This window comes from Passer montanus, unplaced genomic scaffold, assembly GCF_014805655.1.
Source record: "Passer montanus isolate IOZ18808 unplaced genomic scaffold, ASM1480565v1 scaffold142, whole genome shotgun sequence".
In the NCBI taxonomy this organism is placed as follows: Eukaryota; Metazoa; Chordata; class Aves; order Passeriformes; family Passeridae; genus Passer; species Passer montanus.
The window spans coordinates 15,614-42,448 of NW_024361164.1; the positions used below are offsets into that span (position 1 = coordinate 15,614).

A 26,835-nucleotide genomic window follows, 5' to 3' on the forward strand; every position below is an offset into this window, starting at 1 on the left:
AGAGCAGAGCTGCTACACCCCCTCTAATTATCTTGGACTCCCTCCAACAAGTCCATGTTCTTCCTGGGACCACAGGGCTGGGGGCAGCTCCGCAGGTGGGGTCTCACCTGAGCGGGGCAGAGGGGCCCTGGACCTGCTGCCCACACGGGGTGGGGACACAACCCAGGCTACGATCGGCCTGCGAGAGGACACGGCTTGGGCTCGTCCTGTCCCTCAGCCACAGCCACAAGCTCCGATTTCCCCCTCCCCGGCGGATCCCGCCCGCCCTCAGAGTTTCCGCCGCTCGCCAGGCGCGGGCGCTGCTCCCCCGCTCCCGGCCGCGGCTGAGCACGGGCGGCCGGGCGTCAGCGAGGCGCATCCCCCGCCAGGTACGGCCGCGGAGGAAGGGGTGGGGAGAGAGAGGAAGGAAAGAGGGCAGGAAAGGCAACTGGCGCAGCGCGGATCGCGCCCGAGGACCGCGGCGCGCCCGCTGTGCACAGCCGTGCGCTCGTCACGGCTCCGCGCTCGGCCGCGCCCCTCCGTGCGCTCATGGGGGGCGGCGGGGAGGGAGCCCCGGGAGCGCGCGCGCCGCTTCCCTTCCCCGCCCTCCGCGGGCTCCCGTGAGGCGGCGGCGAGCTCGCAGCGACCGAGCGGAGGAACCGGGGGAAGAGGAAAAGCGGCAGGGGAGGAGCGGCGGCTCGCCGGGGAGGCCGCGGCGGGCACGCACGCACGGACGGGCGGGCGGAGGGGGCGCTGTAGCGGGCGGTGAAGGAGCCGCCGAGGAAGGGGCGAGCCCGGCCGCCCCCCGTCCCCTCCCCTTCGGGCGCGCGCTCGCCGCGGCGGCGGCGGCGGCTGCTCCCGGCGATGCGGTGAGAGGGAGGCGCAGCCGCGCTCTGTGCGGGGCCGCCGGGAGCCTCCCCGCGCCAGGTAAGGAGCGGCAGAGCGCCGGGCTGCCGGTGAACCCCCGCGGCCACCGATGAGGGTGGGACGCGACGGGGACACACCGTGAGGGGGCAACGCCCGGCGGTGTGTATGTGTGTGTGTGAGGGGGGGAGATCGCGGTCCCCGCCACGCCCCTCCCGGGGGCACCGCAACAACAGGGTTGGGGTGGGGGTTCCTCCCCGCGGTCCCCGGGCAGGGGGTGCCGGCGCTGTCGGTGCCTCGCTGATTCGATTGGGATGCGGCGGCGGCGGGCGCCGGGAAAGGCGGGGTCGGCGCGGGCAGCGAGTTCCCCAAAATGCAGCGTTTTGCTGGAAAAGAAACCGGCAGCCTTGTTTGAAAAGGGAAAGCGGCGTGCCGGGGCCGGCGATCGCCCTGCAGAACGCCGATCGGTCCCCCCCGGGCCCGGCGGGGCTGAGGGGAGGCCGCTTCCCCTCGCGCCGCGTTCGGCGGGAGGTGCCGCAGGTACCGCGGGCGCGCAGCGGCCTCGCCCCCGCGGCCGCGGGCACCGGCGGGGTTAAACCCGCTCCCCCGGCGCCCTCCGAGCGCTGAGTAAGGCGTGCGGGTCTAATGACACACGCTGGAGCTCTCCGTTACAGGCGTGGGTTGGTTGGTGGGGGCTAAAATGCAAAAAAAAAAAAAAAAAAAAAGCAATGCGAGATGATGAGGCAGACGGCGCTCGGATGGGTGTTTGGGGAGGAAAAAGGCAGGTTCTCATCGGCGGTTGTGTTGGGAAGATCCGGAGATGGGTTTAGATAATGATGGAGCAGTGTGGGTTTTAGGCTTATATCAAGGTGGAAATAGTGCAAGGGAAATGAAATAGCTGGAGAACTTAAATAAATTATTATGGAGGCTAATTAGCGCTGCTGGGGAGTGCAGCCTAGCTACGGTATAGGAGCGAAGGCAAATCAGTGTTGGATTGGGAGGAGAAGAAGAAATGCTGCAAGCGTGCTGTGGAGAGCAATAACATGGCCAGGAGACCCTGCCAGCAGCATTGCTCAGGCTGGAGTGTGGAATGATGCCTGCAAAATGCTGAAGGCTGGGTGGTGTTTATTTATTTTCCTTATTTAATCTTCAGAATTTAATTTCCGAACCTGCACCTGGGAGCATCCATTCCTAAGGCGTGAATTAAAAAGGGAAGAGGAGCTGGTGTAATAAGTGCCTTTTGGTGAGGATGTTTTGAAGGGAATTGCTGGGTACAGGCACATGAGGCTTTTTACTGTGTGGTGAGATACCTTAGATGATGGGCAATTGATGTGGAGGAATGTTTACCTATGAAATGCACGATAGACCCATGGTTGAATGAAGAAAATACAATACATTGCCATTTGCCATAACCAAAATCTCATTTTTTGACTCTGCAAACAAACTGTTGGTTGAAAGAGAGCAGTAATGCTTAGGCAAAGACTATCTTAGCCAGTTTGAGGTCTGTGGCTTTTATGACTCTTGGGCTTCTGAGAAAATAAACAAACTACTTAGAGTTGTGCTTCTTCTCTGTAGTGACTCATCCTAAGGGCATCCTGCACAGTGAAAGACTGTGTTTTCCAAATTTACCCCAATTTTGTTGGAGTGGCAGGGTCATACCCTGGCTGCATCTCTGCTGTGGCCATAGAATATTGGAGCATGCTGGCCTGCAATGTAGACTTGTAATTACCGTGTGAATTACTGGTTACATATTCAGGGTAACTGCATGACTAATATAATTTTATAAAATAAACTCCTTATCAGTATTGATTGCCTTCTAGCAATTCCTCTCTTGCTCTCATCTTTCTGTCTTTTCTATTGGTTTTCCCATGATTCTGTGTGAGCTTCTGGGTTGTTTTAAATTTCAGGTTGCATACACTAGATTTACTTTCAGCTAAACCTTTAGAAATACCAGTGATATTTATGTTAATGTTGAGAAATCCATGAGCATACCTGTTATGTGCCGGGAATTTTTGCAAGATGAATTTTTTAATACATTACAGACAAGCATCCCTAACTTCCTGCTTGCAAATTCTCACTCATTAATATTAATGACCATAAATGCAAATGGTTTAGGGCCCAAATATGTATCACACACAGCATTATGCACTCTTTACTCTTGAGTTTTGCAGGTGTGAGTTTCTGTATAATTCCAGAAGAGCACTTTGATGCCAGGCCTGCTTGTGACACATTAAAGTTATTTATACTGTGTATTCGTTAGTTTATGATCTTGTATTTTGTTTAATTTCAGGATGCTTGTTAAAATTCATGGTAGTGTATCTTACTTTTTTTGTTAGACTGCAAAAGAAAAACAATAAGAGGGAAACCAGAAAACTAGAACAACCTCTTGGTACATTAAAAACAAAAAAAATGGACCTGTGACCCTCCCAAATTTGTGCATGGTTTTTCTCATTAGAAAGATAAGGATTATATCCTTTCTTATGTTTTATCAAGGTTTGCCTTTTCTAGAGGTGGTTAAACATGAGATCAACTGAGAGCCTGGTAACACCTGTAATCCCATCTTTCACACTATTAAAAAAAAATATTTTGCTTTGAAATTTTTTCAAAAGCAAAATCCTTGTTCCTCGTCTCTTTGATGTGTAAACATTGATCCTTTCAACTTTGGAGGATGAATTTTCTTTAGAGCACAATGGTTATTTCCTTTGACAAGGTAATTTCCTTTGACATCCAGACAGGCAAATGGCTTGGAGTGCTGTTTGTTGATGGGGTGAGGCAGATTTTAAGGAATGGTGCTGAATCAGTATCCTGTTCTCCCACCTGTGGTGTTGTGGACCCTCTGCGTTGAACTTCTGAGCAGCTGTTGTGTGAGTGGCAGCTATTTATTTTGTGGAGCTCATTCCTTGCTGGATCAACAAACTGAACTTCACCTGTGGAGCCTGCGAGTGACAGCAGGAGGATGCAGGAGCAGGAAGGAGTGGCTGGGTTTGTCCTTTGGGAGCTCTGGGTGGTTGATGCCAGCTGGGAACTTGTCTGGAGTATTGCACAAAGCCTTAAAATGGCACCTGTGGTGTGCAGGACGTGAGTGGTTTATGTTTAGTACTCCACAAGTTCTCAAAGTCTTGCAGCCTTTGTTATGTCATTGGTTGTAACCCTGCAGTCAGCCTGATCACTAATTTCAGGTTCTTTTTGTCTTGTGCTTTGTTTGCAGTGTGATAAATGTGTGTCCACCTCTAGGAATTCTTTCAGCATCCATAGGGCACGTGGAGCTCTGTGGTGACACAGGACACGGTGACATTGCCAGTAAGGGCTTTGGGAGGATACCATCATCATCAGTGGTAACAGAACTGGGCCCACTGGTTGTTTTTGACTCTTGTAGTTCAAATCTTTGACAAAACCATGGCCCCGTGTGAGCTGCTGCAAAGAAAATCAGCTCCAGCCAACCCAGAATGGCACCTTCGTTTTAACTTGAAAGTAGAGCACGTTCCTGTTGCACTCACTGGAGATAAATTAGTGTTTGGAGCTCATTGCACCTGGAAATACTTGATCCAGTGAACTGGGTCATTTGTCTCTGGTTTATTTGCCAGCTGGATTTTATGAGATTGAAAAAACCAAATTCTAGTTATGTTCCTTTGAATGGTTCCAATCCCATTATTGTATAGGGCTAAAATGCAGTTGTCTGTTTTATATCAATTTTAAAAGTAATTACTTTAAATGCAAACTCTACATTATTTAGAGGAAATAGCACTTGTTATGTGGACTTTCATTAGAAAGGGAGAAAATGGGAATTTAGAGCCCAGCCTTGGAGTTATCCCTTGTGAAGCTGTCCCATCCCTGGGTTCCTCAATTTCTACTTCATCAGCCTGTGATGAAAGGATCTAGTTTAACAAGGATGCTGGACACATTGAAGAGGAATTTAGCCTGGAATTGCCTGTGGGATTCTGAGGAGAGAGCAGAGGTTACTTTACTAGGTTGTGAATAAAAATGCTCTATGTTCTGTGTGCTGTGGTAATGGCACTGTGGTGTTCCAGCTCCTCAGGAAGAGAAATCTTTGAATAATCTGTTGTGTCCCCTGAGCAGCCTGGCTTTCTTCCTGGGTAGCATTTATTCCCTATTTGTCCAAAATTCATAAAATAACAGAATTTATGCTGTGGCATGAGAAACTCTATCTTGAAAAATACTCTGGAAGAAAACATTAATTAGTAATGATAAAACATAAAAAGTACCATGTGCTTATTTGACTCAGCTTTGGGTTTGTGCCATGTTGCATCATTATTTGATTTTGAAGGAATCATTACTTATTCATGGCTTTTATAAAATATATGTGATAGTTGGGTTTCTATGTATTCTGCATAAAGCAAACTTTGGTCTAAGTTTTACTTCCCAGTAATTTTTATAACACTTTCACAAAGGTTTTTTTCCTGCTCTGAGTGTAGGGCTTATTTTCTAAAAATATTGCTTTTTTTTGAACTTAAAATTTGAGTAGCTTTTTTTTTTTCCCTTCCACTCCCATCCCTCCTGTTGCACTGTAAAGACGAGGATTATTTAGCTTCCCTGAAGAAGTAACCTGAGGTAGGAATCCTTAAGAGCCGATTTGGCAGAGGCACACGCAGATACTTGAGGAACACACAGGATCCTGCTGAGTTCATGTTACTATTCCTACTTGGGCAGGTCTGTGCACGCCGCTGGAGCTGCTGAGGAGTGATGTTGTGTGAGCTCATGGCAGGGAAGTCATCTGGGAGAGTGCTGCTGTCTCTTGAGCTGGCATCATTAATGAAGAGAGCAATGAATCATGCATGTTGACATTTCAGCTCTTACCAGTATTTGTTATTTATTTGTCCTTTATGGAAGGAACATATTTGTGACCGAGGGAACATCTCCCTGAGCAGACTGGGAGCTCTGCAGGGTGAGGGCAGGCTTGCTGTTAATTTTGCTGTTTGGCTGGGGATGGATTTGTTGTGAGAGATCTTTCAGACGCGTAATTTCAGAGTCTTGGAGCAACTTGTTGCTCATTAGTTGTTCACTTGTACTTAATGAGAAAGAATTGACTGCTATGTCCGGAGTGGAGGACCTGGGCTAGATGAATGATCCTTTCTTGCACCACAAGCAGTTCTATTCATGGTGCCCCATTTCTCAGAAGTTACTGAAAAGTCATCTGATGAGCGTTTGTGACCTTCCTGTGCCCATCAAAGCGGAGCAGGCTGAAAGCTGGGTTTGTTCCTCGCTGTGCTGCGAGCCTCTGCAAATACCAAAAGTGTGTCTGCCATGATCCCAGCCTTCCCCGAGCTTGGAAGAAAGGAGACAAACCCTCCTGCTGCTCCTTCCTCGAGTTCTTACTTGGTAAATTTGTGATCATTTCTTTCAGAGTAGGTTGCATGTGAGGCAGCAGAGGTCTGCTCGTCATTTGAAATTGTCTTTGCATCCAGATTTCCATGTGTTCTGGTTTTCTGCCATTGGAATTAGCTGACTTGGTTTTCAGAGGTCAGATTTGCACATTTCCAGTGTGTAATAGTTGAAGCTCATATCACACCACTAATGAAATTCAGCTGACTCGTTGAACTACATCTTTTACCCTCATCTGCAGGGAATATTTTTTAAGATTAAAATATAGAATAGCTTGACAGTTGAGGAAAAAGTCCCAAATAACAGTGAATAGGGTAAATGCATCACTTTTCTCTGAGTTCCTCACTTTATTGGTGAATATTCAATTATCTTATTTTTACTTACATCAGCTGTAATTGCTAATTATAGTTGAATTGTAGTGATCTCAAATTTAAGATTTGTAATGATCTCATTAATGAAAGAAGTATTTTGGATAGGTGAATTGTTATTTGCAGTACAAGTCACATTGAATATTTGTTACTAATTAAGAAGTGTGAGAAAAGAGATGGTTAATTTATAATTTATGATAGGGAGCTTCTTGTTTACTTTCTTTCTAAGTATTTTGGGTATTTATTTGATTTTCACTTTCATGCCTGTATGATTCCCATGGCAGGTAAAATAATATTTGACAGATTGCTATTTTTCAGTATTCAGATTATTGAAGCATTGAAGCAAAATGCTTTTACAAAGCAATCAGTAGGAAACACCTCTGCTGCAATTTATATTTTTATATGCCTTAATGAGTAAGGCTTGTATACAGGTGTAAGTGATTTCCTCCTTTTTTTTGTGTTCTCTTCGAGTGTCTTTCCTAAAAATCTGTGTTTCCTTTATAGTTTGGATGAGAACCTTGATGAGCACATATAAACCAGAGAAACCAGCAGTGCAGATGAAAAATACCAAAATTAAAGAGTATAATATCTTTCAGAATGGGAGTTGGAATATTTGCAGTGCTGGTGGTTCAGAAAGCAGTTGTGCATTGCCTCTAATAGGCTGAAAAGCATTAACTGTTATTCTTGAAAGTGTCATAATGTCTTTAATGTGGAAATATAATTATGATTTCTTCTGTTCCTGCCACTCACCTTGTTGGTAATCCAGACTTCCCTGGAGGTGAATTTTCTGCCCTTGGAGTGTGAAGCTCATTGAGTTGGATCCTGTGGCCATTGTTTGGACAGTTTTCTTAAATATTGGTAATAATATAAATACTGTATTGATGGGCTCTGTTGCCATGCTTAGCACTTCCACTGGGCTGCCTGTGGCTGAGGTTATGAAATATTATTTCCAATGAAGTCAAGGAGAAAACACAAGGAAAACTGAGAGAAGACATTGGAGAGAAACAAATATGAATTGATCCTGGTTCTGTATCTGGAGAATTTCGATTCTTTCTGCATTTGTTAGGTGGAATATTGCTTAATGGCTTTATTATTTTACAGAAGCAACACCAAAGAAAATAGGGCTTATCTTTTATTGCTCTTTGAGGAAGTTTTGCCTGCCCTGTCCCATCACCCAGCTGGTGATTCCTGCTGAAAGCTGCTGGTTTCTCAGCTGTGCTGAACCAGATGTCTGGGTGCAAGGTAAAAAGAATGATCACCTTTTCCTGCCTGCCTTCTGCTGTTCTTGCCCTGAAATTGCTCACTGGTGGAGCTGCTCAAGTGGAGTTAACAGTCCTCTTTTGTCCTGCCAGTCTGGCACAGGAGGTTCTGGTGCCACCTTTTTCCATCAATACAAGTGAGCTCCTGCTATTGTGACTTCTTGGGTTGGATCTCCTAAAGTTGGCATTTTTAATGAAGAAATAGAAGAAAGTGAAGGAGCAGCATGCCTGTACGTTCTGTGGCTCACCAGAGCTGGGGGATGGCAGCATTTATTCATTTATTCATTTATTTATTTGGGGTGGGTTGTCTTTTCAGGCCTAAAACCCCTGTGCTCCTCCTGTTTCTCCAGGCTCCTTCAGAGCAGGCACATTCCTGGCTCCCTGTCCTGGCTCTGCTCAGTGTCTGAGCAGAAGATCTGGGAGCAGAAGGGGTCAGTGACTGAGTAGATAATTGGAATGGGCTTAGCCAGGCTGTTCCTGCAAGTGCTCTAGAGGAAAGTCTTCAGCAAAGGGCAAACAGATAAACAACTTTCCATCCTTCAGGGATTTTCTGGAATACAATATGGACGGGTTCTGAGAGAGAGAAAAACAAAGTAAAATAGTGAGGATAGATTTTAGAAATGAGTGATGCTTGGAGAAGAGAGACAAAAGGATGTGTGTATGTGTGTAAGTTTTCTGAGAGTTGTTAAACTGAGCCTGTGCAGAGGTGCAAATGCAAGTGGATAGTGTGATTTGAATGATGAAAATAAATGCTTGTGTCTGCAGATTTTGCTGGTTCATCCCAGCTTGAAGGCTCTGGTGTTCTTCATGTGACTTCATTTTGCAAATATCCTTAAAAATAATCTGGGTTGTGGCAGGTATTCTGTGTGTGTTGCTGTGTGCTGCTTCATCTGTTACTTTCTGTATAAGTTGGAGTCTAGTTCTGATTATCTTTCCCAGCAGCTTTTGCAGTTCCACATAATCTTAGTTTAATAGATAATTTATATGTTACGGAGGGACAAATTCCCCATTTTCTTACTTAATGGGTTTTCCTCCTCTTACTCAAATAATTTTCCCATTGAATTTTCAGTGTAAGATTTGGTTAGAAGACCCCAGCTCAGTTTCCTGCTGCCTCACACAGTTGTTAGTATGAGACACTCATCTTCACAGTCAGAACATCTGTGTTTGATTGAAATCTTTCTGAGCAGCTTTTCATTGGCACCATCCTTTGGTGAATACCTGCATGGGGGTCGTGACATCCCCTTGCTTTCTTGTCTTCAGGAGTGAGGATTGAGTGTAACAGGCCCCACGAAAGAAAGGACTATTGTTCTTTGAAGGCTTCAACTGTAATGCAGCTACAAGTGCCCACCTGCTTTCTCTTCAGACTGGTAATATCATCTCTGCCTTGATTTAGAGAAAATGAAGAAGCTGTAATGCTGACAGCAGGCAGAGCTGCTCCACCTCCTCAGCAGAGGTGGAAAGGACCATCTGGCACTATGTGGGTAGCAGTTATCCCAAAAAGTAATAACAGTGGGAGTTCTTGCCAGTTACAAGTTGTGATCACAGGCCAAATGGTGTCATTCTAAATCAGCGTACGTTTTCAAAGAGAAAGAGATGCAAGTATTTATTTTTTGCCAACTTGAGAAGTATTTTCAGTCATGGGGGGCTCTGCTGGGGTTTGAGTTGCTGGCATTTGAGAGAAAGTGTGAGGGGAGTAAGTCAGACGAGTATGGCTGTGATGGCTGCTAGACCAGCTCCTAGGCACTAAAAAAATTGCCTTTTTTTTTGTATTATGTAAGCCTCAACTTGATGAATCCATGATCCTAAGGAATTTTTTAAAAGCTGTATAATGGAGTGGTCTGTCAATTTGATTTAGACTTTACCCAATGGGGACTGAAGATCTCAGTCTTTACCTTTGGCACTATTAAACAAATTGCTGCTCTAAAATAAGAGAAACTTTGTAAAAATGAGGTGGAAAACTCTCTGTCTTGCTTTTAGAATCACTTCAGTGTGGTGGCCTGTGATATTTTTGTTTGAAAAGTTGGATGTGGCATAATCAGAAGTGCTGTACAGTAGCTGCAGAGCTGGTTTCCAGGTTGCTTAGTAACCTGGATGGAGGAATTGAGAGTGTGCTGGTGAAACCTGTGGATGGCATTGGCTTTCAAGGTGCTGCAGGGATAGGAAAAAAGGAGTAGATTCAAATGAGTATTGAAAAATCAGAAGCTTGGACTATGAGCAAGTTAATTTCTCAGTGTTTATTCTGAATAAAAACAGCACTATAAATACAGGAGAACAGGAGCAGCACAAAGTGCTGTTAAACATCTGAAACGAAAATTGAAAAATATCATTTGCATGTACACAGAGCAAAAGAAATTTAGGGAGAGTTATGAATTTGTGCCTTTTTCAGACCTGAGTTCTTGTTGTAGACTTGCTCAGACTTTGTCAATACTTTGGATCAGCGTGGAGAAAATTTCTGTGCAGACACAGACGGGCTTGCAAAGAGGGCTTTGGTCTTCATCAGATTTTCTGGGTGGGTGCAGCTCCTTTCCTGTCAGGGTACGTTGTCTCAGCACAGGGACTTTGCTGCAGGAATCCTCATAACGTGTCTGAGCTTTGCTTTGGATTCTGATTTCGCTGATTTCTTTGTGGGGTGGTTTTGTTATTGTTGTTGTTTTGGTTTTAGGTTGTTTTTAAACTGCTTCTGCCTCTTGTAAATGTCCAGAAACCTACTTTACCAAATCTGGTCAATAAAGATTCTGTCCAAGCCCCCTAATCCTTGCACTGAGTCAGTTTTGTGTTACTGGAAACAGTAACCTTGGGACTGTTGGACCTTTGGGAGCAGAAATCCGAGTGGAAATTGATGGATACACGTGCAGGTTTTTTAGGTCAGTTAACAAATGCTATTTTGTAAGTGTGTGCATGTGGGTGTTTAATCTGTTTACCAAATTATTTCTATTAAGAAATGCAGTTTAAGTCAGATACTCCATTTTGGAATGGTCATCTTAATTAGTTAATATTTTGTGGCAAGTTTCAGCACTCACCTAAACCAAATCCATGGTATGGCTTGTACCTGATGTAACTGTATACTGTGTATAATGTTGCTTGGTTACAATTAAAATTTTGCACTAAGGAAGCCATTAAAATAAACTTTTGCATTGCTTTTGTCCTCACAGGCAGCTGAAAAAGCAGATCAGGCCCTACAAGGAGCTGGCTGTCACCTTTACTGGTGACATGGCCATGTCTTTTTGTGTAGTCAAGGTTTTTACTGCAGCATAACCACTAAAAATCAGATGCAAATCAACATCCTTCATAAATGGAGGCAAACAAAAAACCTTTCCAAGTTTGGATAAAACAATCTTTAAAGGAAGATTAAATCATGTAACATAAACTTATTTAGCTGTTCTTCATTATCTGGAAATTGGGCAACCATACCAAGCGATGAGTCCATCTTTATGCACCGTGTGCTCTGGGTTGGTTTTCCTCAGTTTAAGAGGAATGAAATATGCAGAATAATCTTGTGGTATTAATGATTACCTGCTTAGAGCTGAGTGTGGGTGTGGACATTTATTTCCCCTTCTCAGATGTCCCATTCTGCCACCTGTGCTCTTGTGCGTGATGGACGTGAGTGCTGGCTGCAGCGTGCAGTTCTGGAATTTGGGCAGCTTCAACCTCTCCTAGACCATAAATCCCCAGATTTAGATCTGCTGGCACTTTGCTCCTAGTCTATACACTTGTGCTGAACTTCTGTGCAAAGCAGTGCTGCCTGCTTCCATTCAAGAAGTGTCTTTCTGTATTGTATTAAGAGCTTATCCATATGCTTCAGGCTTGGAGTTCAGGAAGTCTGCTGGCAGCAGGCCTGTTATTCCATATTCTGAGCTCAGGCTCTTTGTGAATAATCAGGGGAAAAAAGAAAAAAAAAAACCCACCATAAATCCCGACAAGTTGTTGACTGACTGATTTCTAGATAAGTTTTTTCAAGAGAAATTGAATAAATATTAATATTATGTGTAAGAAAGGATGCGGCGTGGCTGGTTGGGGTGTAAACTGCAGGATGTGATTAAAAATGAGATGGAGCAGTGTAAAGGGGCTGGTTTGGGGGAGAGCAGACTCCACTCGGGCCTCATTAGTGTGGGATAGGAGCAAATGTAATGGCTCTTAATTGGAATGGGTTTCACTGCCATGAAAAAAAAAATACATGTATTTCCTTTTGGCACTGAATACGCTTGGTAGTTTATAATTTATCATTAGAAAGAGGATCTGGTCTTGATTTTTACAATTAATTAATATCAAGAACTATTTTTTATATATTGTCCTGTTTTGGAACTTTTAATGTACAAGAGATACAGTAAGCTTTATAAAAAAGATTCAATCTTTTTTTGACCTCCCAGACTCTCTCCCTGGGAAAACAATAATTTTGGTTCCACATAAATTGTGTATAGTGACTTCTGAGTTCTCTATAACAAAAAAAAAAACCCCAAATCTCCTTGAAACTGAGGCTGACAAAGCCATGGATAGAACAAAGCACTTGTTTCCTGACTATCCAGGCTGCTTTTGTTTGTGAGATTTTCCAAACCTGGGCTGAACTTTCAAATGGTTTTGGTTTTCTGAGAATTTTCATGACACACCAGCAAACAGAATATCCAAAAGAATATCCTGAATTTCATCAACAACAAAGGGAATAAATTCTGGAGCCTTTTCTAACTCTCTGCAAGGGCACAGAGTCTGGCTCTGTCCTTTTAGTGTATCATAGACATGACTAAACCAAGCTCAGAAAAAGTTAAAAAACAAGCTCATAGTAACCTACAGAATTATATATATAAATTAATCTTTATGGGTTTTGGGGAGAAATAGCTTTTTATTTGATACAGTCCATGCTTGTGTATGTCAATGCAAATTTTGTATTTTTAAATGTTCTGGAGGGCCTGTGTAGGAAGGGAAGTTCAGTCTCAGCCTGGAATTATTTTGGATAATTCAAAGGAAATACAAAATTGTTGTGTAGGATGCCTGTTTGTATTTTTAAGATGCTCTGTAACACATCATTCACATCAAATATAACTAGAGAGAGCCCAGGAAAAAGCACTTTGTGTCCATTCTCCCTCTTGGAAAATCCTGAGTTTCCATTCCTGGTGTCAGGTTGTTCTATCTGAAGTGCTTGTGCAAGTGGGACTTGATTTCAAAAAAAAAAAAAAAATTAAACATAAACAGTAAATTATTATTGAAAGTATAAATACTTCATAAAATTGAATTTTATTATTTTCTTCCAAATAAGAAACCACTTAAAATATTAGTCACTTCACTTACATGTTTAATGTGCCTAATTTGATGGAAAGGTGCAGTATTTATAGCTGTCTGCCTTTTAGATAAAGGAAGGATGTCTCCAGATTTCATATTGTGTTACTTGGGAATTCTAGATTTTCCTTGAGGAGATGGATTTTATCTATGTGCAGTTTGCTAAATAATACAGTGTAGAAACACTGCAGACAAAAATGTGGAGTAGCCTGGAACTATTGTAAGAAAGCTCCAGAAAGAACCCGGAATGTTCTTTTTCAACTGCATTTTGTTTGTTTTCCTCCAAAAGTTGTTTTTACAGCATGGATCTCAGATGGGGAGCTTTTGCACGTCGCTCATTAGAGGAACATCAGCTTGGTTTTCCTTCCTTTATTTGAGCTCTTCCTCTTCCTCCTCCCTCCCCCTTCTCATCCTGCTGCTGGTTTGTCTTCGTGGCGTTGCTGAATTGGGGTGGCAGGGCCAGGAGTTCATTTCTGGTTCTTCGGGTGCAGAGTGAGCTGTGGGCAAGCCCTGCTGCACAAACACCATGGATTTCCCTCTGCTCCTGTGTGCTCAGACCTTCTGAAATGAAATAATTTGTAAGAAGTGAAGTCTTCCACCTCCTCAAGCTTAGGTGGTTTTTATCATTTTGCTTTTTAGTAATGGGAAGGATTTAAGTAAATAATCACACAGAGAGAAGCTCTTTCCAACTTTCCTCCTCCATCAACGTGCAAACTTTTAAACCATGAAAAGCAGCCATGGGAAAGTGTTTCTATGTGATCTTGAGAGACAAAAAAGGAAGTGAGAAATTATTCTTCTTCCAAAGGGTCTGTGCTGCTGTGCAGAACTGAGAGTGGTGTGTCTGCTCTTTGCAGCGTCACCTTCAGAACCCCCTTGGGCTGAGCAAATCTGTTTGTCCTTCATCCTGTGAGGTCTCCCAGAAAGATGTCAGGTTGTCATCCCTATTCTCTTCTACCAGAGTCTATTTTCTGCCTTCTGCTCTGTGCCTTTCAGTAGGCTGAAAGGAAATCTTTTCTGGGATGGCAATCTCTGTATTTTCCCAGCATTCCTGGGTACTTTTCCCTCCTGAGTTGTCCTGCTTGTGAAGATGACCCAGGAGCTGCCTGTGTGTGAGAATAATGTTATTTTCTTCTCCCTTGCTGTGAGCTGCTCCTGCAGGTCTGTAAGTACCAGGGTTTATATTTCTCACTCTTGTCTTGGGCATCCTGAGGGTGAAGGAAGATGAGCAAATAAATTATTGGAGAACTCAGGTAGTGAGGGAGAGAGCAGCAATGAGATGTTTCTGAATTTGTAAATGTGTTTCCTGAATAGATAATTGCATGTAAATAAACATGTGGATAGGCTGGTGGGAAGAGTAACCCAAAAGTGGTGAACTTAGTAATAATGTATTTTGCAAAGCTTGTGTGAAAAAGGCTCCCAGTCTCCTAAAGGAGCATTTAGAGAGAACAAAAGCTCATCTGAAAATTAAGACTGACTTGGTTGAGTGATTTAGAAGTCAGACAGGATTTTGACACATTTATAACTGTGCTACAAATGCCAGTCAACATCCTTCTGAACAGAAGGGATCACTGCACTCGCTATCAGGGATGGATCAGTGTACAGCTGCTTTTTCTCCTTGAATGCACATGTATTGCCCTTTCATGGCACCTTGGATCAAAGGTTTTAAAAATTACTATTTTTATTTATTATAATTATTATTATCATCATCATTATTATTATTATTATTAACAACAATAATAATAATTTTCAAATAAATGTGAGGAAAGGAGTTTTAAATTTTATTTAATGCACTTCTCACAAGAATTTGTTGGTGGGGCAGTGGTTAAGGGGGTGGGTGCTGCTGAGACTGGGCTGTAGGGAATGTAGTTGTGTGTTTGTTTCTGATGAAAACTGCCTGGTGTTACAAATGCATTTATCTTATCTGCAGGGCAGACAGGCTTGAGACTCAATTGGAATGCGAATCAGCATGATTTTTCTACACACCCTCATAGCAAAGGTTACAGGTCACCTTTTGCTCTAAGCAGCATCTTCTCAGTGGATGTTTAGTGGATTTTCACATCTTTAATTATTAGCTGAGTATTTGAACCTGGTAGATCCTTATATCTTTTTTTTCCCCAAGTTCTTCTGGATTTACCATGTTGTTTATGTGTATTTGTAATAAGATCTTTGGGACTTGGTGTCTTGTTGACTGTAACATCTAATAGAGAATTTTATATGGTTTCCCTTTTTCTAACAATTTGATATAGTCCTTAAAAATTTTCTGTCTGTATGTATTTATAGCCATAATTTATATTCTGCAGTAGACTGGAAAAGTGTAGCAAGAGTACATTTAGAGAGGACTGAGTAGCATTTCTTAGCTGGCAGTGGGGAATGGGCTAAATTACTCTTCAGTATTAGACATTAATCTGTCTAATTGCTGCCTGAGTTTTCCAGAGATGTTTTAGAGCAAGCTAATAAAATGTGCCCCGACACAAATGATTTTTATACAAACAAGTATAAGTGAGAGTTAAAGAGAAGGGGTGTTGTTAGTAATATTGAAATTCATTCCTTATCTTCCTCTTTTAATTTCTTCAGGGGTGTAGTTATTTTAAGTTTGCTTACATAGATTCAGCTAAGCATTCCACTTACTGCCAGTAGAGTGTGAGTACTTAAAGCAGGTGGAGTTCAGAGCAGAAACAGCCTGTGAAAAAATTCTTTCCTCAACATGGTGACAGATCTTTTTAATTAACTGTTGCAGTAGTCATATTATAGTAATTTTGCAGCAGTAATGACTTCCTAGAAGGATTTCAAGCTCGGAATCTAATTCTCTACTGTCAAATTACCTAGAACTAACACAGAATTTGTGTTATATGTCACATACTGATACATGATTCAAACTGTGTTGGAAGGGAGGAGGCCTCTTTATTCTGGTGCAAGTGGAAGAATCCTTGTTTTCCTTGATAGAGCAGCATAGGGACTGCAACAAAATCACAGTTTATGCCTGTGTCTATTAGTGTATTAAAAGTAATTATTACAAAATATGACAAAAAGTCACTCATGAACAGAGTAACCTTTTAACAGGAGAGACCTGAGCTTGACACTGAAGGAGTAATTTTAGGTTCAGTGTTGAGTCAGTTGAGATTTTCTTTTTTCAGTTTCTTTTTCTGGTCATTGTTGCTCTCTCCTGCAGTGGGCTGCAGGTTCAGTGTTGACTCGGTTGAGATTTTCTTATTTTTAGTTTCTTTTTCTGGTCATTGTTGCTCTCTCCTGCAGTGGCTGCAGGAGCAGTGGAGGAAATGGATTTCCTATACCCGGAAAACCAAAGGCAAACATTTATTGGCTCTGCAGAATGGGCTTGCTGGGAGAAGGAAGATTTTTGGTTTTTATTCTGCAGGCTTCATTTACTGTAATCTTAATTGCCAGGGCTTTCTAGAGGAGAGAAGTGATTTCTTAGTCAGCAGCTTTCCTATGTTTTCCCTCAGTGTTTTAATAGTTTCACCTTGAAGGAATTTTTGAGATCTGTATCAGTTGTTACGGAGGGATGTTGTAGTGGCTCAGTGGTTTGGTTAATAGAAACAAACTTGTAAATAAAGTGAACCAAGAAATTTTCCCAGGAGTCACTTTCATTCTGTTTCAGTTGTTTTAAAGAAGATATTTTAGAGCTGAGGAAGACTTGAAACAGGACATGGCTTAGGTAGAAAAGGAATGACAGAGTACAGAAGAGCTGTGCAGCAGAGGAGATGCATTTTAAAACCAATTGTTGGAAAAGAGTGAATAAAGCACGGATTTCAAGTGGAATATACAAAATATGTGCATGGTATGCACCATGCTTGTCTCTCAGCATGATGCCCTTTGAATCCTTGCTGGAAGTGAGGTCATGCAGCTTTCCTTGTGTTCTTTGGTATCAGTGTTCATCTTCTTGCCTTGGCTCAGTTCCTGGGGGTGTTGCTGAGCTGGGGGGTTGCTACCATCGTGTATTAAGGAGAGATTTATTCATGGGTCTTGTGATCTCTGAAGGTTAACAAGTTAAATGACTGTATCACACAGCTGGGCAGTAGGGATTATGAATATTGCTTTAATAGCAAGAGCCCAAAGGCTGAGAGCAGATTTTCCTCCTTTGCTTTCCTTGTGCGTGTTTATAGAGCATAAAAAGCTCTCTGGTAGCTGAGAAAATATGTCTTTTTTTAGATTTGTGTTAAGACTATCCTGAAGTGGTTTCTGCAGTATCGTTTGCATGATTTGGCTTTCAAAGCAATAAACTTTATGCTATCCATACTCAATTTAGACGTAAGATAATCCCATCTAGCTACAAGATTCTGAACATTAAACTATTTTTCATGTTTCAGACTCATTCTTGCTGAAGAAAAAAGCCTTTTTGATACGGGTGGTGATACAGCCAGGCGATTGCTGTATTTGCTGTAACGCATCTTGATGTCAGAAATGTTTTTCTGCAGAACTTGCCTGAGGAGATTTCAGAGCATTGTTTCTTAATAGACATTGTTTCAGAGTATAATAAAGGTGAATCAGGCATTTTGGCTGTGTTAGCTACAGCAGAGGAGACAATGGGCTGCTGTTTAAGGCTGAGACCAGTGAATGGGGAGTGTAACCAAAGGGGTTACTTCAGACACTGTGTTTAAACTATGAGTTATAAATGAAGCCATTGTATGAGGACATTTGAAATTACAGCACATAGCAGGCTTCAAAAGAATTCAGTGTTGTATACACGAGCTCCACTTCACACTGTCCTCCTCAGCTAACAACAATCAGGAGTTTATGGTTTCATCCCACAACCAGCAGCAAAAATGGAGATTACAGAGTTACAGTTCTGGCAAAAACAACTGTGCTTCCTCAGTCTGATGCAAGTGAGAGCTGAAAGCCCAGTGAGATCTTTTTTTTAGCAGGAGAAATCAGCTAACCATAAAGCAAGCTGTTAGGGGTCCACAGAGGGAATCAAAGAACAAAATCCACAAAGCCTTGAGGAGATAAACAGTAGCAGGCAGAAAACATTCCTAGTGAGAGAGCCCAGAGAAAGCTGAGCGCTTCCCAAATGCAGGACTGAGTTACTTTCAATGTGACTACTGAAAACTGCATTACCACGGCTTAAGAAGTCGGCTTTGAATAACCAAGTACCCTCTTAACTTATCCCAGTTGTAAACTGGGATAAATATTGGCTTCAGGATCCTTGCCTGTGGCTCAGAAGTGCCTTGGTCACTTCAGCTGGCTGGTGCAGGAGTGTAGGAGTGTGCCCCCCAATGACAGAGTGGCAAAGCTAGCCTTTGTCCCCCAAAAAAGGAAAGAAGCCCAGAAGTTTCTCCCAATGAACAGGTGAAAAGCCACCTTATAGGACCCCAGAGACTTCACCAAAAACTCGGGGTCACCTAATTGGATAGAAGCCAAAAAGTCCCGCCTGGGCCATAAGGTAGAAAAAGAGGAGGACAAAATATCTGAACGGCTTTTGTGAACGTGTTTCTACCAGGAGGAGCAGACCTCTGTACCTGGCTCGGATTTTCTGTTTGTTATTTTGCCTTTTATTAAACCTTTTTGTTTCAAACACTGCAGCAGAAGCCATCCTGCTCATTCTTCGCCTCCAAAGGTAATAGCCAAGCTATCCTTGGGGTATGAGGTTCCCTTTTGAAGGCTCATAAAACCCTGGCCCGACAAAACAGAACCTAATACAGGAGCATTGGAAAAACCAGAGGTGCAATTTGCTTTGCCCTACCCCTCCTGCCTGCTTTACTGCACAGTCCCTGGTTTCACAGAGAGCCAAGTGAACAGGGTGGTGGTGATGCTGCAGCTCCAGTGCTTTTCTGAGTCCCTCCAGAACCAGAATGCCAGGGGACACTGTTCTCTTTCATTCTGGGAAAGAAAATGCTCAGTGATACTCGTGGAGTAGCCGAGGAGTATCAAAAAGTGTGTATCAAAGTCAGTGATAACACAGCAGAGCTGAATACTGCAGTGTTGGTTGGGGTTTTAGACACAGCCTTTACACCACTCCCCCATTTTTAGCTTTAATAAAAGTTTAGCAGTGATGGGTGAGTTTACTCCATAAAGTTGCATAACAACAAAAACCAATTGATTTTTTAAATCGTATCTATAGTCTGTCCTAGGGAGAAGATCTAATGCCTCCTAGAGATGGAAGGAAGGGGAATGTGTTTCCCCCTACATTTGGAATGCAAGTGTAGGCATGTATAATCACCAATAACTTATGTCATCATTCACTGAGAAAATCCCAAATCCTGTCCATTTCTTGGCATTGAAGAGCGTGCACAACCAAGGAAAACGAGAAGAAACAACAAAAATAACTGGCTTGCTTTCCTTCTGGAGCTTACACTATTGGAATACTTGAAATGAAGACCAGGAATAATCAACACTCGCTCACACTTGTTCTCTCTCTAAAGCCATTGAGCAGATTTGCTGGTGAGAGAAACATGACCCAAGACTTATTTATTGCTCCTTTCTGCTGGGGCACCACCACTAACTCCTACATTACTCTAACAGTCTCTGTCTGTCAGAGTTATTAAACAGAAGATGATAATTAGAGTGTGAAAATATTAGAGAGGTGAGGGCTGGGGACCACCAGGTACCATAAAACAGTAACAGCTCCTGCCCCCAGATTGCTGGGAAAAAAGTGGTAAATAGGTAAGTTTGTTAATTTTGATAAACAGGATTAAGATGCTAAAAAATGCAGTCCTTCATGAGTTGGAAGTATTTGTAAGCAGAAAATAAAATGGGAGCTCCTTATAATTGCAATATAAAATCAGGATTGTGAGTTGTGAAGAGCAGAATGTGGATGTCATCTGGATTTAACACACAGGGTGGGTTTTTTTAAGGCATACGTGATAAGCAAAAAAAACCAACTTAATTCAAAGCATGGTCAGTTTTCTGATTTTTTTTCATTATTCCATTGAGGTCTGGATGCTTTCCCATAGTTATTTCGAGTGATGATCATGAAGAAACTGTTGCCAACTTAAAATATGGTAGATTGGATGCTTGTTTAATGCTGTTGAAAATCAGCCAAGAGGTATCTAATTCTGGACTGGAGTGTTATGTTGTATGGTTTTATTTGTGGAATTCTTGATTTATCAATGGTCTGCTTTCCTGTGTAATGAAGTGTGTAAGTGCAGTCATTACGTGTGGCAACATATGATTCAAATCTTACTTTTAGTTAGAGAATATGAGGTTGAGAAGACAAACTCTGTGTCAAGATGGAAACATGAGACTTTTTTCCCAGATTAGTCCCCAGTAAAATTAGGGCAGGCGTAGTTACATGATAATAATTTAAAGAATTCTGTCATTTTCCTGATCTTTGATTTGTTACATGACAGACATCATTAAAACACACTTTTTGCTTAAAAATTAATTTCCGCAAGTTCGAACTGAAATCAAGATTATTTTTAGTCAGTATGCATTTTGTTTCCAGCATGTATATATGTGCAAGGAATTTAAACTGTGATTTGATTTGATTTGATTTTAGAATACCATCCAGGCTTACTGAATTTATACCAGCTGGTGCATCTGACAGCCAAAACTAGAAAAATAACTGCATGTAAAGATGGAAATCCCTATTCATGAGACCATTTTAGAGCCTTTGCTTTCCAGCAGGACTGGTTGAGCAGCATGTTCTGATCATTGGGATAGTTTTGGTTTTCAAAGACAGATGGCCATTGTGTTTAATGTCTGTGTATTAATGTTCTGTTGATAAAAGTATGAGTAAGTTGCTAATTTCTCTGGGAAAATATAATTAAACTGTTGAGATCAGGATACATGTGACCTGTGCTATGTTTGGTCCAGAGGCTTCAGATTCAATTAGCTTTTCAAAATTGCTGTGAATTTTTACCTGCTTGCTTGGATTGAGGGGAAAAAAAGGTTCCTTTCTTTATTCTAGGATAAATAGAAAACTAGTTTTATTTGGATGTTTCTCAGTACTAATGTTGAATATTTTCAAATATAGGATGGGTGGTATTCAGCTCAAGATATCTCATAACATTTCTCAAACTTGCTGCTGTGAAATCAAACATTCTGGTGTGATTTCAGACTACGTAGTCAAGTTTCCATGGATGGCAGCTTTTCTGGTTTCTGCCTCGAATCTTAAAGCTTTAATTTTTTTTTTTCTTCATGGATTTTAGCCTGACAGGAAAATATTGCAGCTACAATGTGTGCTGCTGGACCTGAAAGTATTCATTCCTTATATAGGAATTTTCTGTATTAGAGTGACAGGAAGGTGCTTAATTCTGACAGCTGAAAGTGTCGACAATATTGGGATTTTTTTTTCATAAACCATTCTTGCCTATTTCAGTAATTCCCACATTAGGTAGGAGCCCTTCTCTTGGGCAGTCCCTCAGCTGGCTTTGATTTTATGCTTTTTTTTGGGTGCATTCATTCACTAGGATATTCAAAAATTGAGTTAATTTGCGTGCCATATACTTACAGGTTTAACAGAATACAAGAAAAGCTCTTTTTAAGAAATATTTCAACATGGATGTGAAGGTTGTTAAAAGGGTGGTGAATGTGCAGCTTTTTGCTGTTTTACACTTCAGTTTTTACCACAGTCTTTGCAGAAGAACTCAGTGGTTATTAGCTATCAGAGTAATAATAATAATAACAATAAGCAAGAAATTATTTGGGACTGGAGGATGATTAGTTTGTGTCTGAGTTACTAAACTACCTCCTCTCCTGAGTGTTAGCTTTCAAGTGTTTGCTTACATGGCTTTGTGACATCATTACCAGCTTGTACTTTTTAATAGCATTTCTTTGTTCTCTTACTCTGGAAATTACATAATAATCTGTTCATTCTCAACTGTCTGAGCAGCTCTGTCCGTGATGGCTTCAGTCAGAAAATGTCTGAAGCAGTGAAAAGGTCCCAAACACAGAGAATTATCAAAAACTGTTTGAATTGGATCATTTCTGTTATAGTGATGGATATGAATGAAGTGATGGATGCCCTGGAACAGTAAACATGCTATAAGAAATGTATATGTGAATTGATTCTGTTCTGGGCTGAGAATTGTTCAGAGGAAAAGGAATCAGCAGTTGGTTGCAAAGTCAGTGAAAGGATCCACGGGTGAAGTGTATTTTCCTGTTCTGTAGCACAGGAGGGCCTTGTGACACTCTCAGTGGGTTTTCTCTATGTTTTCTGATGTAAATTACCTGAAACTTGGCAAAAAGCATTCATTATATTATTGTCTTTATGGTAGAACTCAGGAATATTCCTATTCCATGGTCATGTTTTATATTTGCAAACCTGGATGGCAGTTTGGAGTTGGTAATTGGCAATTCCTAGCTGGATTTGATGGGCAAAAAATCCCACTTGGCAGCAGTTGGCTTCATGGGCAGAGGCAGGAGGAGCCTGAAGACTGCAGCAGTTCAGCAGGGTCTGTGTCACCCAGCACCCACCTTGTGCCTGGCAAGGAATCAGCAGAGCCAAGTGGTAACTGGTCAGTTACTGGTTTGGAGGGAAGAGTTAAGATCTCCCTGCCAAGTCTGGCAGAACTTGGAAAAACAATGCTGGGAAAAAAAACAAAAACAAAACCAACAAAACAAAACACACAAAAAAACCCCCAAAAAACAAACCCCCCCCCAAAAAAACAAACAAAAAACCCCACACAAAAAAAACCAAAAACCAACCCCCCCCCCAAAACAAACAAAAAAACCCCACCCCAAAACAAAACAAAAAAAAACCCAAAACCAAACCAAAACAAAAAAAGCCTCCAAAAAACCCCAAAACAAAACCAATAATAATAACAACAACAACAATAATAATAATAATAATAATAATAATTATAATAATAATACTTGCAGCCAGCCAGAGGTTTTAACACTCCAAACTTCAGAAACCCTGACTGAATGTTGCTTCTGATTGAAACGTGCTAGTTGGTGATTTGTGTGTTTAATCAAGAGGGAATTATTCTAAAAGTGATTCCCTGCCACCAGAGCTGTTTGTTTATTAGTCTCTAAATGTATTGGTTGTGATACAACATGTCAGAATTTATAACTTATAAATTATATAAGTTTAATAGCAGAATTTACAAATATAATTAGAGGGTTAAAGGCATTTAAAGAATTAAAGCACTTTAATGACATTCAGTTTTTATTGACAACCCACTAATATCTGCAGCATTCACATAAAGATTTCTCATGTAATCCTGTGAGCAGATAAAAGCTCTGCTGTTTAAAAGCTCCGTGCAAAGCAGATGCATTTTATCTGCTCATGGAGTGCAGATGGGGAGTTCCTGAGCAGAGCATGGGTTGGGAGTGCTTGTCTGCAGCACAGGCCATTCCTGTTCTTTGTTTTACAGGGTATCACGTTTAGAGCTGCATTAAGAAGATAGATGGCAGCACACTGAAACATTTATAAGGATTTCTTTTTAGTTATTCTATGAATGTTTTCAGTTTTCCTAAAATTGTAACGTTGCTGCTTTTGAAAAAAATCACTCGCTCATCTGAGGCGTTTGCAAGTACCCAGATTTGAACTATTTAAAAGAATTGTGGAGAAGACCAAATAATTATTTTAAGATCTGTTTTTTCTTTTGTCTATTTAGGATCTAAGGAATAGAGGGATTTTTTAGAATTATAGAATCCCAGAATGGTTTGGGGTGAAATGGACCTTAAAGCTCATCCAGTTCCACACCGTACCATAGGCAGGGACACCTTCCACTAGACCAGATTGCTCTGAGCCCCATCCAGCCTGGCCTTGGACATTTCCAGGGATGGGGCAGCCACAGCTCCTCTGGGCACCCTGTGCCAGGGCCTCACCACCCTCACAGGAGACAATTTCTGCCCAGTGTTTGATCTAACCCTGCCCTCCTTCAGCTTAAGGCCATTCTCCCCTTGTTCTGTCAAACACTGACAGAACAAAAACTTACAAAAGCTACAAAAACTCCCCCTCTAGGGACTAAAATCATGTGAAGTAATATCTAATAGAAGCCTTGCTTCATCTGAGCCTGTTTGGGTTTAGGTTCTGTGCTGGTCTTGTGCTCTGTGTGATTGGACACTGAAAAATTTGCAGCTGAGTCTTTCTGAGCAGACAGTTCTGCCAAAGGCTAAATGCTTGGGCATTTGGGGCACAGGCAGTTTGTACGAGCCAGGAAGGGAGTTTGAAGAAGGAGCATCCTCTGGCAGAGCAGCTGGTGGGACAGAGCCCAGGGCAGAGGCTTTGGGACATTCCTCCCATCACAGGGATGCCCCTTGGTGCTGCAGGATCAGCTGCCTTTGGAGGTGTTTCCTTGCTTGACTGAGCAAAACCTCCCTGCTCCCCTGGAAGGGCTCTGCTGGTTGTTAGCTCTGTGTTTTCCCAGAGAAATGAAAAATCAAAAGCAGGGAGGTAATTGGCAGCTCTGAGAAATAAAATAGGGGTTTAGATTAATTTATAGAATGTCTTCTAGACAAAACTATTAATCCAAGACCATCAGAGAAGTTGCTGTTACAGTTCTGGGAGCACCATGAATCCCAAGTAAAGCTGTCAGTGACTTCTCAGTATCCTCTTGCAGGAGAACAAAAAACCTGACTGATGCAGTTAAACACTTACTCTACTTTGCTTTGAACTTGCAAATACAAGGTGGCCTCAATTTACTTTGGTTCTTGTTGTTTGTTTGTTGGGTGACAAATGAAATGTGTCTCTATTTCCTTCTACTTGCTGGTTCTCAAATGAGATTTCTAAAACAATAGATTGGTGCAGGCTGTAATACAGTATCATCAGCACAAATAAAATACAGGCTGGGAATAAAATAGCTGCTGTCATCTTTTTCAGTAAGTGGCCAGATAGATTTCTTGTGGCTTTTCCTTGATGAACTTCATGTTCTCAGTACACGATGACAGAGCAAAGGGCCAAGTACTGAACCCTTGATTTAGTGCTGGATTCCTCTTGGGAATTATGTTTATGTAAGGATTGAGTTTTAAAAAAACACAGCGGGGAGGTTGGAGGTTTTTAGCAGGAGAACTTGATAGGATGAAGGGAAATATACTTGTTAAACCATGATGTGTGTCAAAGGGCAGTATATCTGCTTTTTTCTCTTCCCATTTGAAAAGTGGTGAGAAGGAAGAGGCAAGTGACCAAAGTTAGCATTGATTAACAGCGATTTAAAAGCAGGAGCATTTACTTTCTAAGTGTAAGGATGAGGAGTGGGATCTGCCTGATGCTTACACAGTAATCCTCTGGAAAAGTTGTGGGTTTATTCCTGGGATGAGATTATTGAAGCTCTGTGTGTGCATGTGGACAGGGTGGGGCACAGAGGGGCTGAGAAGCTGCTGCTAAATTCTGTTGCATTTCTTTGTCTTTCAGGACTTGAAGTGGATGGAGGAGGACACTTCTTGCTAAAGATTTAACTTGTCTAAAGATATCAAGGTAGGAGAATTTTTCTTCCTACAATCCCATGTGTTCTTTGCAGGCATAATTAAATTATTTAGAGTTGCAGTTGTCTTCTGTCATTTCTTTGTTAATGTGTGATCAGCTGAAAGTGGAACAAGTTTTCTGTAACAGTTTTACCAATTCTTAACCTGATTGTATTAGAGAAAAAGATGTAAGAGCTTTCACACATTAGATTTGATTAGATTGAGGAATTGTTCCCTGTGGGGGAAGTGAGGCCCTGGCACAGGGTGCCCAGAGCAGCTCTGGTTGCCCCTGGATCCCTGGAGGTGCCCAAGGCCAGGCTGGACAGGGCTGGGAGCAGCCTGGGACAACAGGAGGTGTCCCTGCCATGGCAGGTGTGGGACAGGATGAACTTTAAGGTCCATTCCAGTCTTGGCCATTTTATGATTCCAGCTTGTAGAAAGTGCCCTAAAATTTATTTCAAGGCAGTTTAGCAAGACTCAGCTTATGCAGAACTGTGCCACATTTTATTTCAAGCTTAGATACTTACTTGTTTGTTGATGGAGACAGTTACTAGTAATATTTAAAACCAAAGCAATAATTTTTACTGTTATGAGCAACAGAGAAGACACTAAAAGCACCACAGGTGAATTGATGAAAATGAGGTGATAGCATTTCTAGCTTTTGTTTGGTTGTCATTTTTCTCCAAGGCTGGATAATTATGACGTTGTATGTGGAGAATGGAAGTGTCCTTTGGGAATTCAGTCTGTATCATTAATCTAGAATTAGAAACCAGGTTATGCAAAATGACAAAGCCTGGTTCAAAATTAAATTTCCTGAATTTCAAGGTCATCCCATTTTCATGTTGAGGTGAGAACTGACTTTTGGCTTTCTCCTAGTGAGTGATTGCATTATTTTCTGCAACGTTTCTGATCTCGTTTTAAATAGGTGTTAAATGTCAACACTTAAGTATTGCTGGAGAAATCTTTTTCCCAGAAAAGTGAATTGAAATGTTGACCAAAAAGTTATGGTTACAAGGGGTATTAGTTGGTATTCTGTGGCTGGCAGGGTTATCTCAGGTGGATTGTTATTGTTTGAGAGTAGTGAGTTTCTCTGGATTCAGAGTGAGTCACAAGCTGTCTGTCAGTGCAGTCTTTCTCCTTTGTCCTTCCTTGAAGTATGACTGTGTTCCAGACAAAAAGAAAAACAATCTGATGTTAGCAGAGCAGGGGAAGCTGGAGCCTGCACAGAGCACGTGTGTGCTGGGGGATTGAGCCTTGCATCTTCCTGCTGGTGCAGCTCCAGGTACAGCTTCAGCCTCTGGAAGTGCTGTGTTCCAAGCACAGCACCAAAATGAGCTGTTCCTGCTAAAGTCTGTGGGTTTCCATAATAATACAGTGCTTGTCTCCTTCCTCCCAGGCTGTAACTGTATAAAAATTACCTCTGAAATAAATGCCACAGACTTTGAGTGAGC

The 26,835-nt window shown here is 41.9% G+C and overlaps 1 protein-coding gene across 12 annotated transcripts in view; it reads left to right on the top strand.

Moving 5' to 3' along the window:
• The first annotated feature begins 295 nt into the window (after nt 1–295).
• TANC2 (tetratricopeptide repeat, ankyrin repeat and coiled-coil containing 2) overlaps nt 296–26,835 on the top strand; it is a 154,024-nt gene continuing 127,484 nt past the window's right edge. For 11 of the 12 annotated variants that reach the window (XM_039700622.1, XM_039700624.1, XM_039700625.1 and 8 more), the window contains exons 1-2: nt 429–906; nt 25,335–25,397. The gene's annotated coding sequence lies outside the window, so the exon portion shown is untranslated. Of the gene's footprint in view, nt 369–428; nt 907–25,334; nt 25,398–26,835 lie in introns of those variants that run through there. The other variant, XM_039700623.1, reaches the window with a different exon arrangement.